Here is a 15,749-nt window from a genome sequence, read left to right as displayed (position 1 = left end):
TAATATACCAACAAATACAAGGCACAGCTATGGGGGCACCATTTGCCCCCATGTATGCCAATCTGCTTATGGGTTATTATGAAGTCAATTTTTTGTATAGGTTAGATTTTTTTAAGAAATATGTGACTCATTATTTTAGGTTCATAGATGATTTGATTTTTTTATGTAAAGGAGGTAGGGAATTTATAATTACTTTTGTGAATTTGTTGAATTCTAATCCACTAGGTTTGAAATTTGAAGGTTTACAAAGTGGAAATTCAGTTATTTTTTTAGATTTAATATTAAAAGGAAATGTAGAAGAAAGAAAAAATGATACTAGGATACATAGAAAATTTGATGATGGTGGACATTTCCTGGATGGACGTAGTTGCCACCCGGCACATATTATGAATTATTTACCATAATGCTTTGTAATGAGTCTGATATCTTAGAGAGAGAAATTCTAAATTCCTGCCGGATGTTTAAAAATAGGGGGTATACTATAGAAGTAATTAGAAAAGCCTTAGAAAAATTATATTGGACAGAAATGGATATTAAAAACAAGAATCAATATAATAGTAGTACATTTCATGAAACATCAAATGTTTAATAAAATGTATTTTGTCACATCATATAATGTACTCTCTGATGATATTATAGCAGTTAAAAAATATTATTGGTCATTTCTGAGAGAAGGAAGATACAAATTGAATAATGTATGGCATTCACCTTTGATTTCTTTTAAGAGAGGTCATAACCTAAAATATATGTTAGTTCATGCTAGTTTTTCTTTAACAAATATTAATATAAGTCATGAAATTAGTAGGGTCGGTACCTGGGCATGTGGAAATTGTTCTGTTTGTCCATTTATAGTGCAATATTTTGATAAAATTAATGGTATAAAATATAGACCAGTAACAGAGTACACTTGTAATACAGTGGGTATTATTTATGCTCTTAAATGCCCATATAATTTATTTCATATTGGTGAAAGTAAGAGGTCTTTCAAGGTTAGGCTACAAGAGCATATTCATGATATTAAGAATAAAAAATTAGAAAGCCCTGTAGCCACTCATTTTAATGAAATACGTGGAGGGTCATGTGAAGGTTTAAAAGGCAATATCTTGGAGCAAGTTTCAGCAATAAACACTATGTGTTTAAAAAATAGATTACTGTCTAAAGAAGCAGTTTTTATTTTAAAGTATAATACTTTAATTCCTGGTGGATTAAATCAGGAATGTAATTGGAAGTTTTTATTATAAAGTGTTGATAAAATTGGTTAATTGTTTTATTGATGAATTTTAATGTAATTGATGCATCTTTATAAGAGATGTTTTTCTCAGTTTGTATTATCTCCTGGAAGGCTGTTAAGCCAAGGCGCTAGAGAGGTTTTGGTGTGTCTTAATAAAAGGAAAAATCTACTGGCTTTGTCGTTTGGATTAATTTTGTTTCTATATTGTGGTTTGGAATTATCCTTCTAGGTCTGCTTGTCTGCTTTTGTTCGCAGTCCCTCCTCTCTCAAGGCTTCTCAGATTTCTGTGGCCCAGAAGCCTCCTTTATCTGAAAAGCCTGCTGCTCTTTGACAATTTGCCCCCTGCCTTTAGCACAGGTTCCTTTATCCCTTCAGCTCTCCCTTTGTCTTCCACATTGGCATGTCATCATTTCATACTTTGGGTTCTTTCTATCATCTGTCAGGGTTACTTAATGGTATGGAAGTCTTTCCCTCCTTTTTTAGGGATTCCTTAACCTCCTCTAAAGCAACCTTCTTATTTTCCAGAGGTTCTAGGGTCCCTGTTGAACCAAGGGATTATTCAGACCCTGTCCCCCCTTCCCAAATGGGACAGTGTTTTTATTCCAGGATGTTCCTGGTAACTTGAAAGGAGGGCACTTGGCGACCTGTCTATCCAGCTCAACACTTTTCTTGAGATCCCTTCTTTTTGAAAGCTTACTCTTCAAACTTTGTTTCCTCTTTTATTACCCCAGGCTTTCCTGGTGTCCCTGGATCCAAAAGATGCTTACCTTCATATCCCTATTCACCCTCTCTACAGCAAGTTTTTACATTTCTCTGTATCTTCCACTTATCTTCAATTCTCTGCTTTGCCTTTTGGCCTCTTTACTACTCCAAGGGGATTCATAAAATGCTGAGATGCTGTGATTGCCTTCTGCAGGCTCCAAGGCATTCGGATCTTTCCTTATCTAGATGACCTGTTGCTTCAGGTGCATTCTTCCAGTTAATTGTTGCAGGATCTGCAGTTCATCATCTCTCTTCAAAGTCTGAGGTTTACTGTCAACTTCCAAAAGTCCATCCTGACTCCCCATTAGGATCATGTGAATCTGGGTTGCAGGATTCAGATGGTGCCTGTGTTGGCATCTCTTCTGCCTCCAAAGATTTTTGTCATTGACACCTTTCTTTCAGTTTTTTCTTCCCCCAATGGCCATGCCAGCCTTGTGATTTCTTCAGGCCCTGGAATTCATGGCCTCTTCTAGTCTGATGCTTCCTGTTGCCAGACTGCACATGAGGAAACTTCAGTGGTACTGCAAGTCAGTTTGACTGCAGCATTATCACCCTCTGACTTTCAGGGTACCTGACCTTCCCTGTCTCTAGAAGGAATTTGAGTGATGAATTGGACAATTCACTTTCAACTGAGGTTGGCCCTTTTGGACTTCAGTCCTTTCTGAAGAGCTGTTCACAGATGCCTTGGACATGGGGTAAGGGGCACCTCTGGGTCACCAAAAAGTTTAGGGTCTTTGGCCTTCCCATCAGCAGTCAGACCATATCAACACCAAAGGGATGAGGGCTCTGATTCTTGTCTTTCAGGCTTTTTACCTCATGTTCTGTCCGGGCCCCTTGAAGATGTACGCAGATAACACTACCATGACTTGGTATGTCAACAAGCAAGGAGGCTCGACATCTTACCTCCTCTGCAGGATGGTGCTTTGGGCTTGGAAACTGGCTCTGAATTATCAGTTAACTCTTCAGGCTGTGTACATTCCTTCAGAGCAATATCCTGTGACAGATGTTCTGAGCAGTTCCAAAACATGGGCTTAAAAATGGGTGCTTCACAGAGACGTGTTTCTGGACATTGTCCATCAGTGGAGTATTCCTCTGGTAGATCTTTTTGTCTCCTCTCTGAACAAACAGCTTCCTCTCTTCTGTTCCAGAATGTCATGCCATCTGGTCAGGAAGATGGACACACTATCATTTCCGTGGAAGGCATGGTTTATTTATGCTTTCCTTCCTCTTCCTCTACTTCCATGAGTCTTGCAGAAGATTCAGTTGGACTTCCTTTTGGCCATGACAGCACTGGTTCCCCCTCTTAATGCATCTGGCTAGGGGAAATCATCGTAACTTACCTCACCGGTTGAATATCCTCACACATGACAAGGGGTGTCTCATCCATCCCCACTTGTTCACTCTGCAATTGACATTGTGGGTGATAGGGTTTTGATCCCTTTGCAGCACCTCTGTTCTGATGATGTGCTCCAGGTTTTACAGAAGGCAAGGAAACCCTCAAACAGAAAATTTTATATGTCCAAATGGAAGAGATTTTCAGTCTGGTACCATGCTTGTAATCATGACCCTTTTTTCAGTGGAGCCCCTTTGGACCTCTCTTATTTGTGTGTGTTGCTCCAGTCTGGCTTGGCCTATTCTTCTGTGAAGGCCCATTTGTCAGCCATTTCTGCTTGTCTGCCCTTGACCCCTTCTTTGACTTCTCGTTTTGACGTCAAACAATTTCTTAAAGGTGGTCTGCATATTAGGCCTTCAAGAAAGCCTGTCTTTCCTCCTTGGGACCTTAATTTTATTCTGAAGAAATTTACTCGGGCTCTCTTACAGTCTTTAGATTCTGCTTCTTTGCAGCATTGAACCTTGAAGACTGTTTTGTTGCTGGCTCTTACTTCTGCTCATTGGGTTTCTGAGCTCCAGGCCCTTATGGCCATTCCTCCTGTTTTTATTTGTTCACAGGGACAGGATGGCCATTCGTACTAATCCTTCTTTTATTCCCAAGGTGGTGAATGAGTTGTCCTTAATCAGTCGGTACAACTCCCTTACTTTTTTCTCTGCTCCTGAGTCTGCTACTGAGAGGTTCCAGCATACCTTGGATTTGCACAGACAGCTCAGGTACTATTTGGATAATTCGTAAGTCTGATCAGATTTTTGTTTCCTTTCATCCCCGGTCTTTGGCTGTTTCTAAGCAAACCATCTCCTACAGGATTTCTAAGGCCATTTCTTTTTTGTTCTTCTCATGGCAAATCTCTGTCTTTTTCTGTTCGAGCTCATTGTACTTGGGCTGTTGCCTCTACTGGTGCCTTTTACAAGGGGTTGTACACCAATTCCATCCTTGAAGCTGCTACTTGATCTTCAGTGCATACATTTACTAAGCATAAGTTCGATATGACTTCTAGGGCCATAGCAGGTTTTGCTCTCATCCTTCCACCTCCCATTTTGTTTCTTGTGCTTTTAAACTCTCCCTTATAATTAGGAATACTCCAACAGTGATGTAAAAGGACATAGTACAGTTGTGTAAAATCTTACCACAACAGTAGATATCCTTCTCTTCAATGTTGCAGTATTCACTCCCTCCCTCCAGCCCCCTCTTGTTTCTTCTGCATTTTTTTGTCTGGTTGTGCATGGACCCCTTTGTCTTATGCCACTTGTTCTCTACTGGGGCAAGTCAGTTCTGGGTAGTCACATCTGTACATCCCTTTTATGCCCTACGTTTTGTGTGGGAAGCATAAATGTGACATAGAGCGCTAACAAGATCTTTTAGTCTAACGTACGCTGGATGAGCGTTGGGCTGCCCAGGACGAGGAATCCCTTATATTTAGGAATACTGCAACAGTGAAGAGAAGGACATCTACTGTTATGGTAAGATTTTACACACCTGTCCTGTCTGCTAATAGAATTAATCTGCAGATTTTATTCTCAGCAGTTTGTATTCTGTGAGAATTATAGGCTAAATGCATAACAAGAAAAGTAAGGTCATATCTGAGCACTGCAAGTAGCAGGTGAAAGGAGGTAACTGATCTTGTAACAGAGATTTAATTGAGCATGGGCTTTATTAGTTACAAAATCTGTGTGTGTGTGTTTAGGAAGTAAATGAAAGGGTTGGGTCAAGTATTAGGCCTAGGTACTTCTGTTAAGTGACATTAGATATTATGTTCCCATTAAAATCTGTTAAGAGAATAAGAGGAATAGTGCATAATTTCTTGGCTGAGGCAAAGGCCACGACATTGGTTTTCTTAGGGTTATTTAGCAGTTTGTTAGTAGTGAACCATTTGCATAACTGAGTGAAATTATCCTGTAACTTGGTTAGCAGGTCAGAGTGGCTAGTACTGGATTGTAGGAACAGCATATTGTCTGCATACATTATTAATTTAAGATTTATTAAGTGTTCATCATATTGATCACTGCTGCTTCCAAAACTTCAGGGCATGTTCCACATGCTCAAACTGTCAGGCAGCTCAAACTGAGCTGATTAAAAGACAAGCTTGCCTACAATGTTCTTTAGAGCTTTACTGTCAATGAAGAGTACACTCCTTTGAGGATTTCAAGGATCGACGGTCAGCTTGTGCTGTTCCTTAGTAGGGCATATAATTTCCCTTTGGGAAAAAAACTTTTGTTTTCTTATTTGTGCTGCTGTTTTATCACTTTCCTGTTCAGAAAAGTTATTTTAAATCTATGGGTGTTGTGCTTTAATGGACTGTTATGAGACTGTAATGCACTTTTAAATGGAAAGCTAATTTTTCCTGTAATTTTAAAAGTGGTGTAAAGTAACTGAAAACATTTTATTCTGTGAAGACATTGTGTTTATTTTACTTTTGTGGGACTGTCATATTATTTTAAGTGATTTTATTATGTCTTTCTGTCATAAAAGTAGACTGGTAGTGTTTACTGGAATTTGATGCTTGTCTTGGCCTCAGAAAGAGGCATCATTTTTGGCTTGATCATGGAACAAACTACTGGCCCCACAGTCCCTTCTTTTGGCCAAAAAAAAAAACAAAAAACCCCAAAATAAGCAAACATCCCTTGCCACCGCAGAAGGCTTGCGGTTTGCCTCCACCACATATGAGCAACTCTCCTGTGGCCATTTGTTGTACCTCAGACCACACATCCTTTACCCCAGATCTCTCTGGTGTAGCACCTACTGTGACTGTTGGAGTCATCTTAGTAAGCAAGAGAGAGACACTCTTGTCTGTTCTGGGAGAAAGAACAGGAAAAGTTTCCCTGCTGTGTCAGAATGCTGAACCCATCCCTGCAGGAGCTACTGCTGCCATTAATAACACTGCTGACCCAATTTTTCCTGTCAAAAAGAAACACAAAACCTTGCATGTATCTACTCATCTTCAAATTTCTTTGGATAGGTGTAGTTTACTGGGTATGGCTCAGGGCTTAATTCAGGCTATTGATCCCTCTTGTAAAGTTGTTTCTGGTAAAAGAAAGAGGGATGCCTCATTTACTGAAGAGATTAAAGATTCTGAATCTGAACAGGAAGATACATACAGGGATTTTTCATCAGATTTCTGATTCAGACTCTGAGAAGAGCTCCATTTCTGATTCTACCTGTAGGGGTTTCTCTTTCTCTGAGACTATTGTTGGAATGTGCCATTGTTCTCAGTGGGAGAACATGGTGGTATCTCCGTCCCTTACAAAATAATAGGAGTAGTTAGAGAAGAACTAACAAAATATACCCAATGGATATAAGACTTGTAAAATAAACAGAACCACGACCAACCAAGTATTTCCGAAGCGTTTTTAATGATCCACACACTAAGCACTTTCATCATCAACACATGGCATCATCAGAGTGAATGGAATAAAGTTAAGCCAATGCTTTATACATATTGGTTGAACAATATTCCAATTAACCAAAGCCATAATTACCTTGTTCTTAAAGAAGCATGTCTCAAAAAAATAATGATAACAACAGTAATACAGTCCCAGCCTCAGAGTTAACAATGATTGTAAAAGATACACATTAAAAAATACATGAAAATACATATAAAAATATATGCATATCAAGTAATTTACTTTATAATATATACATTTAAGCAATATATCATTTTAATATCTAAATAAAGTTTGCCTTTTGCTTCAGTATTGGTTTTAAGGAGATGTATTCATTAAGCCCAGGTGGCATAAAGGCATTTAAAATAATCTGCCATTTATATTCCAAAAGTTCCACCTTTAATTTTTCATCTCCTCCTCTTTCACTGAAAAACACCCTGTCTATGACAAAAAATACAAATCTCCTAAAATTAGTGTGTGGATCATTAAAAACGCTTCGGAAATACTTGGTTGGTCGTGGTTCTGTAGTTGGAGAAGATTTTCCAGATGCTACACCCATTCTTCCTATTCTGTCTGCTTTAGAGGACATGTGTATTACTGCCTACAGTTTTCCTGGTAGTCAGCCAGCTGTCCCTAAAAAGGCAGATAGAATGTATAAAGTTCCTTAGTCTTTTAAATTTTTATACACTATTTCCAACCCTGACCCAGTAAGTATCGCTTTAGTTGATCCCACTGCTGTTAAACACTAGTCTGTTCCAGTCCTACTGTCTCTGATAAGAATGGAAAACTATTGATAATTATGGGAAAAAAGGTTTACTTGTGCAACTCTGATTTTCAAAATTTTGAATTGTCAGGCTAATATGTTAAAGTTTCTTTTGACTAATAGTGAAAGTGTGATGAATGTTGTATCTGTAGTTTCTTCTTGTAAGGAAAATCTGTTTCTTGTATTGCACAGGTCACTGTTCATTGTTTACAGTGTGTATTAATTAATTAAATAATTAATAAGCCCTGGCAGAGACTTCACATCAAATGCACTCTCCAATGAAAAAGATTTTAATATTACCAGCACCATAGTCACCTTTTCATAAAATCATCTCACACTCGGCAATCACTAACATTTGAAGCCTAATCAGACCCAGAAGTACAAATCTCAAATGGTGTATTCAAACTTCAAGCCATTAACAAGAGCCAAATTAAAAAGCTGCTATTGAGACTCAAACTCATAGCCCTTGTTCCCAATAAAATACTGTCTGAATAGCTCCAAACAGCCACAGAAGCTATATGCTATCCTGTACTTTGGAGCTGTAGCTGAACAATATGTCCTCGACTTGTGGAAGCGATCATTTACAACTCCTATCCACAAAGGTGGCAATTAGGCTGATGTTTTTAATTACAGACCTATTGTCATTTTATTCTCCCTTTTTAAACTTTTCTAAAAGTGTGTTCACACACAGCTTGTCCAACATCTAACACATAACAACCTGCTATCCAAAACTAAGCATGGATTTAACCTGGAGAAAGTACTGAAACTGCACTGTTAAACTTCCTCAATTTAAAACACATAAAACGAAGTGCAGGCCTGTTCAACTCTTTGATATTTCTTGATCTTTCCAATGTTTTTCACACTGTTTTGCATTCTCTTTTAGTTTAAAGACTATCTTACCCAGACTTTAGCTGTGAAACCCCTAAGCTGGATCAAAAGCTTCCAAACCACTAGATCTCAAGCAGTGTGCTGGGGACAAATGTACTCCTCTTTTGAACATCCTACCACCGGTATATAACAAGTATCCCTTTTAGGACCTACTCTATTCAACATCTTTAAAAATGACATACGCACTTCTGTTCCAGAAGCCACACTTGTCCAATATGCTGATGGCTCTGCACACTTCTGTACAACGTAGTCCCTGAGCGCCACCAAACAATTCAAAGCTCCACTCTACAAATTCAAAACTTGGCTGACAATCTTGCATTTTCTACTGACCCCCCTCAAAAAAAACTAATGTTATTTATTAAAGCAAATATCTCATGTCTACTGTTTTGTCATTAGACAGCTCCACCACATAACAAGTCACCCACATGATACTTTTGGGTATCATCACAAGACAACAACCCTCTCTTTGTTAAATATAAGTATCACGCTACTTCCAAAACCATTAAGAAGCTTGATATGCTGTTCAAAACCAAAACATAACTGACTGATGCCACACTGTTAACTACAGACCTGTCCCTTTTACTCTGCAGTCTGCTATACTCAGTCACCATTCTAACTAATATCCAAAATCACAACTCTGTTTACTTGAACAGACCTATAGTAAAATATCCAGATATGCAAACAATCTGTTCAATGGATGACACCACTGCATTGCTCTTAAAAAAAATAAAAAAATAGCATCTCCTACTCACATCTGAAGGTGTAGACCCACCAAAAATCCCAGTACATCAGTTTTAGTAAAACAAATACCACCGACCAAAAGCTATGACCTCACCATTAGAATCTCTTGGAAATAACACAGATCAACAGTTACCCTGGTGACCCTATTTTCTATATTTTAGGCAAAACTGTGAAACTCCCTGCTAGGTGACTTTTCCTCTGAACCTAACCACAAAACATTTTCTAACGAAGTCATGAGCTGCTTCTCCTCCAACTGGGTATGTAACTGTTCTTTATAAATTATCCCACCTCCACTACCTTTTCATGCATTTTTCTGATTATGGCTTTCATAATGTACCATCATGTATGGATAGATTTCTACTCAGTTGCATTAGGAACTACATCCTAACCAAAATTCCTGCAATCCACCCATTTCATTGTTGCTACTACTTCTCATCTTCCATCTCTCCTCCATCTACTCTTTACTCTGCTTTGCTTCTCCTGCTACTTACTTGATTTACAACTGCTGTTCAGAGGAAATGGTCCTTAGCTGCAGCAAAGTGGCCATGGTCCACTTGTAGGGGCAACATAGCTGCAAGACCTTGACTGACTGTTCTACTTTTGAGGCAGTCAAGGACCATGCATCTCTTCACTTTTATGCCTGGAAAGCTGCATCCAAGGACAAGTGCATTTGGACAGGCATATCCAGGGGTACAAAATTCCATTCCACACATGACCACTTCCTAAGTTGTTGCCTTTGTTTTGATGTTCCTTCCTGTCATAAACACCCTATAAGAAGGGTGTTAATTGGCTCTCTACAAAAAAAAAAGAGTCATCCAAGAGGTCCTACCAGACTAGAAAAGGTGCACATATTACTGAGGATTCTTTTTTAGTGTCAAAGATAATAGAGAACATCATGCCCATATGGGATTTAAACAGCTATAACACCTTTAGTTCAAAAGGAATCTTATAAATAGTCATGGCATTGTCAGTCTTTCTGTGCTCACCTGAAGGAGATTGTGGGTAGTCTCTGGACTGCTGGAACACCTAATTCTATATCAAGATTGCTGTTTTCTTCAAAACCTGATCTTTTCTCAGGAACCCATGCTAGGGCTGTTTTACTCTCAGGAAATAAAAGTGAACTTTGATATGTCCCATCTAAGTAGATTCTGCCTGCTTATTTTTACTCAGACTAGGTGCCGCTAGAACACTTTAGCATGTAGGACTTGTATTCTTTTAGTCTGGATTTTATTTTGCCCACACTAGGTCTGTGTACTACTGGAATACCAGTGAGCAACTGTTCACCTCTGTCTCAAGGCACTGGATTCAGTCTTAGCTGCTTTCCCTATAATGTCCTTTATAAGGTATCATATCAAAGTACTTTATTAGACTTTAGGAATCCATTGGTCTCATATGTGAGATTCCATGTCACATCTGGTATGAATATGAAGAACTTTCAGAAAGTGCCTGCAATTGTGGATCCACCTGCCCTACCTTTATTTTAGATTCCTATATTGCTTAGTAGCTCTCACCCTGGGCACATCTGCCTTGTGGGGTATATTCCTTCTGTTAAAATGTTCAGGGTGCCTGGAACAGTGCAGAGGTATACCTGCACATCAAAATATTGCAGATGAGTTCAGTCTTTCTGCTCCTTCAAGCCATATAGGTCATTTAGTCCTAGGGTGTGTGATACCTGTGCCCCAGCCCAGCAATCACTGAGCCTCAATCCTCACCACTAACACCAGAGAGGGCGTCTCATATATGAAGAAAGGATAACAAATACACACAGTAAGATGCAATTTCCAAAAAGCCATAAACAAAAACTTGTAAACTGAAACAAATGAAGCCGGATACAGAACTAGGATATAATTCACTCTGTTTTAATTTAAGCACTTTTCATCTAACTTAATAGGTAGACTTCTTCAGACCCTTCTTCAGGTCTGAAGAACTCTAACTATTAAGTTAGACAAAAAGCGCTTAAATTAAAACAAAGTGCAATTTCCCTTAAGAGCACACAGAGATCACAGTAATTCTGGGCTGGTTGCTCCCTTGCTCTCCAGGTCCCCAGTAAGACTCCCCACTTGCACAGCTATAGGGTCCAGATCTCAGCCTAGCTGGGCAAGCTAAAACCTTCAACACCCTCTCTGTCCAACCAGTGCTTCGTGTCCCTGCCCTAGTAGCTGACACACACACACTTTGAGATAAGAGTTTATACAACCACACAGACACTCCTGGGAAAGGCTGACACAGGTTCTCCAGCTGTGCCCCTATTACCTAGATTATACGGCAGTACTGCCTGCCACCACCCAGCTAATATTTATCAGCTACTCAAAGGCCCATAAAAGGGTGTCCAGTTATTACTGTGCAATATTATTATCCAATTGGTAGTATAACTAAACAGTCAAGGCTTATTAGAGTGACTTGGTACAGTAATCACTATAAATATGCAATACACTCTAGAGCTTAACTTATCTCTACACAAAATAGCCACAGTTGAAAGGTTTTAAAATATTTAATAATAAATAATACAAACACAAGACAATACTTCTTACTATACAGTGCTAGTCAAGAGTTCAGAGATCACAGAGAAATACTTAAAATAATTCAGTAGTCTAGTTCTGACATCACAGAAAAACACTTAGTCTAATCTTTCTAGTTCCTACCTTTTTCTAAAAGAAAACACAAGTCTAAGATAACTTACATAAGAGCAAGACAGTGCTGATGAGTTGGATGGTCAAGACAAAAATGCTTAATAATCTCTGGTTCTCTCTGTTTAAATTGGAATTGCAGTTTTGATTCACATTACATCATTCTTCACACTTTCCTGGGGTTCCCATGCTACACATTACATCATTCATCACACTTCCCTGGGTTTCCAGGCTAATAGAAACTGCATTTACATTCTTAACATCTCATTTTGTTATCTTGCAGCTGGTCAGGAAGCAGAGCAATAAAAATACAGTTGCATGTTTAAATCTAGCAATTTAACTCTTGGTTAAAACAATAGAAAGAATTTCTTCATCTAGACCCTTCAGCACCACTGTCTACATCAAAGGGTCATAACATGCTTTACTTTGGTCAGTAGAGAGCACTGTTTCATTTATTTCAGTTCCACATCTAACAGCAGTTTTTTTCCATTTAAGACAACAAGCCTGTGTCTTACATTGATATTTACAAATGATAGAATTATCTGCAAAATTCTATCTGGCTAGGCTGGCAGCCTTCATCTATCTTTGCCCACTCTTCACAGGTTGTAGTAGTCATTAACTTCAATAGCATTGCAATTATATTATATCAACATGTAGAGGGAACCCATTCTTACTCATTGTGTATAGAAGCAGTGAGAGGTTAGAAATTCTAATAGCCAGCCACTTCCCAGTTGAAGCTGTTCCTTATTTTGCAAACATACTGAGTTGTTGCTGATGCCTCATGTTTCCTGAACTTTCCTGTGATGCAGAAGCTTTGCCTTAGTGGACACCAAAATGAACACCAAGTGCAGTAGCTTCTTCCCCTTAATTTTTCCACCAGAGGATACTATATGGATTCAATAGTACAGAAAGGCACCCCAAACTCCTTTCCACTTTTCTCCCATTTTATCTGACTATGGGGTTTATAGAGAAAACTAAATTATACAAGTCAAATATCTTATTCATACCTTCATTCTAGGCTTAATAAGTAGGGTTTCTCCTGCTACTTGCCTTATTAGTAAAAGTAGCCTCTACTGTTGCATACAGTAAGAGCAATCCTATCTCGCTCACATATGGAAAATCATACTTGTACATTCACTCCAAGATTTAAAAGATAAGTGGAAGTGCTTTTCCATTGTACTATCTCAAGAGGTTTGGATCCATTTTCAGTACAAGTTCTGTCTTTTCTAAAGTATCTAGCCAAATTGTAATTCCTGACTTTCATTCTTCAATCAAAGCCCATATAAACACAATATATAATTTCCAATAAGGAGTAGATTCTTTCCCTTTGGATTCTTGAAAGGTTTTCAAAACCCTTTTTTAAAGATAATATTTTGGTTGGGACCACCTCCAAATATTATGGTTCTACCTTTCTGAGCCTACAGATTCCAATGAGTATTTTTTTCTTGCAATATTTTCTTTCCAGTGGTCATGTTTACTGCAGCCAGAAGGTTATCACAGGTTCATAGGTAGGTACTAGGCTATCGGCCCTGGGGCCTATACAATCCCAGCCAAAAAGGTAACCTGGCTTTTGCCACCCAAGAAAATTATTTTCCTGTACCACTGTCGAGCAGAGCCACAGAGGTGATCCCCGGGGTGAATTTCCTATTTCCCATCCAATTATCAAGATTTTTCTTGAAGAGTGCTAATGAGGAGCTTTGTTTGATATAGATAGGTAGTTTATTCCAGAGTATGGGAAGTTTCTGGGACAGGAATCTATCCCTCCGGCATGTTCTGTTTATTGTGGTGACAAGGTTTAGGTCCCTAGAGCATGTAGCTCAGAGGGATTGGGATTTCTTTAAATGGAGCATGTCCAACAGCTCTGGGTTTGACATAGCTTTGTATGTTAGGCAGAGATCACCTCTGAGTAGGCAATATGCGACGGAGTAAAGCTGGAGTTTTTTGAGACGGTCTGCGTAGGGCATTTGTTTGAGTCCAGTAATCCTCTTTGTGAGGTATTTCTGTGGCCTTTCCAGTTGTTGTAGATGTCTTGTGAGGTACATACCAAAAGGGGTGTTGTACTCTATAATGGGTCTAATGAGTGATGAGTAGAGGGGAACAATGACCTCTTTTTTTCTGGATAAGAAACCTTTTGTGATGAGGTGTGCCACATAGAAGGATTTCCTGACTACTGTGGCGATGTGATTATCAAAGGAGAGACTACTGTCCACCTGCGTTACAAACTGTATCCACTTCCTTATTTGGTCTTTTAAAAAGATGCATTTTCCAATGCACTAATCCTTCCTTTATGCTTAAAATACCAACAGAATCCAACTTAAGAAATGTTTGTTTCTTTCCTCAACATTCTAACAATGCAGACTACTGATTCACTATGCAGACATGGACCATCAGTTAAATTTGTTATATCCATAGCACTAGGTCTGTCAGATAGGACTCACAGATATTTATCTCTTCGGTGAAAAATAAGTGGAAAGTTTATAAGGTCACTCTTGCAGATTGGATTACAAACTGCATTCACTTTTGTTATAAAATCTATAATAAGCCTCTTGCTTCAAATCCCACAGCTCATTCTAAAAGAACACTCACTGTTTTTATGGGATATAGATCTGGATGATGTTTGTGCAGCAGGAAACCTGGTCTTCTTTTATCAGTGGCATAAGGCACTGTAAACTGGATATTATACCCAGATCCAGATCATCCTTTGGCACCACTGTTTAAGGTGTATCTTCTGATGAAGGAAACCATTCAGGAGGATGGGCTTGGGCCTCAGGCCTGCTGTTACCAAGGATGGAATCCATATGCCAGATAAGAACATTAGGTACTTAACATTTTGATAATCTGGATGAACAGGTCCATCTTTGCCAATATATCCTCCCCTTCCTTCCTCTTTATTTCATTCAGGAGAACTAGTGACATAATACTATACTTTTATCCATTTCACATGGCTCATTACAGTTCTGGAGAAGAATGACACCAACTATGGTGCATTCTGGAATAAGGAGAGGGACCAAGATTCTGCTGTTTGCATCCAGATCTATACTTATGGAAAGTAAATAACTTTCATATCTTCTGATTTGTCAGTAATGACATACCATGTTTAGAAAATATCTGTGGAAAGATGTTTAAGACAGTTTAAAGGACTAGAAGTTTTCATCTGTGACTAAAGTGTATGGTATCATAAATCATAAATCATCTTTACCTTTTTTTGGGGGGGGGGGTAGCAGCATGCAACATATATGTTTAATCAAGACTTTTGTTGTCGATGGTACCAAATCTGCAAACATACAAGCCAGCTGCATGCCAGCTGACATTTTTGTACAACTTGGGAATATTTATTCATGTATTTTAAAGCATAGCCTAAAATGTGTCATCTGTAATTACAATGTATGACACAGTAAAACTCTTATGTGTTTTGCAGGTGTAGCATAACGGGCTTGTTATACAACTTAGCACTGTCTGACTACCATCTCTGCTTTACTATTTGAGATAGCTAAGGCTTACTTGCACATTTGTGTATACTATGCTTCTCTGTATACTATTATTAAATAAAATGTGTAATTATTTTGCACTTGCATTGTGTAATCATACCTAGTGCTTGTTTCATTGTACAACGTATTATCTTTTTTCCCTTTTCTGTGGCGTTGGGATGGAACATTATGCCTGTATTGCACTGGCTGTGTTTATGTTGAGGTAACCCTTACAACATATTTAGGACTATGCTTTCTTCCAATCAGTGTATGTTTCAGTTGCCTGTACTAGTACCAGCAGGTCATTTACTTACAGTGCACAAGTACAACAAAAACAATGGTAGTTCAGCTGCTCTGTGGTACACATCTTGTGTGCTTACGTCACTCTCTTGCATTAACTATATATATATATATATATATATATATATATATATATATATATATATATATATAATTTGAATATTATTTCCGTTTTCATGTGTGGGTCTTCTGCCTCT

Source organism: Protopterus annectens, chromosome 15.part0 (genome assembly GCF_019279795.1).
Source record: "Protopterus annectens isolate FY-2018-M chromosome 15.part0, PAN1.0, whole genome shotgun sequence".
Classification (NCBI taxonomy): Eukaryota; Metazoa; Chordata; order Ceratodontiformes; family Protopteridae; genus Protopterus; species Protopterus annectens.
This window is presented reverse-complemented; position numbering follows the sequence as displayed.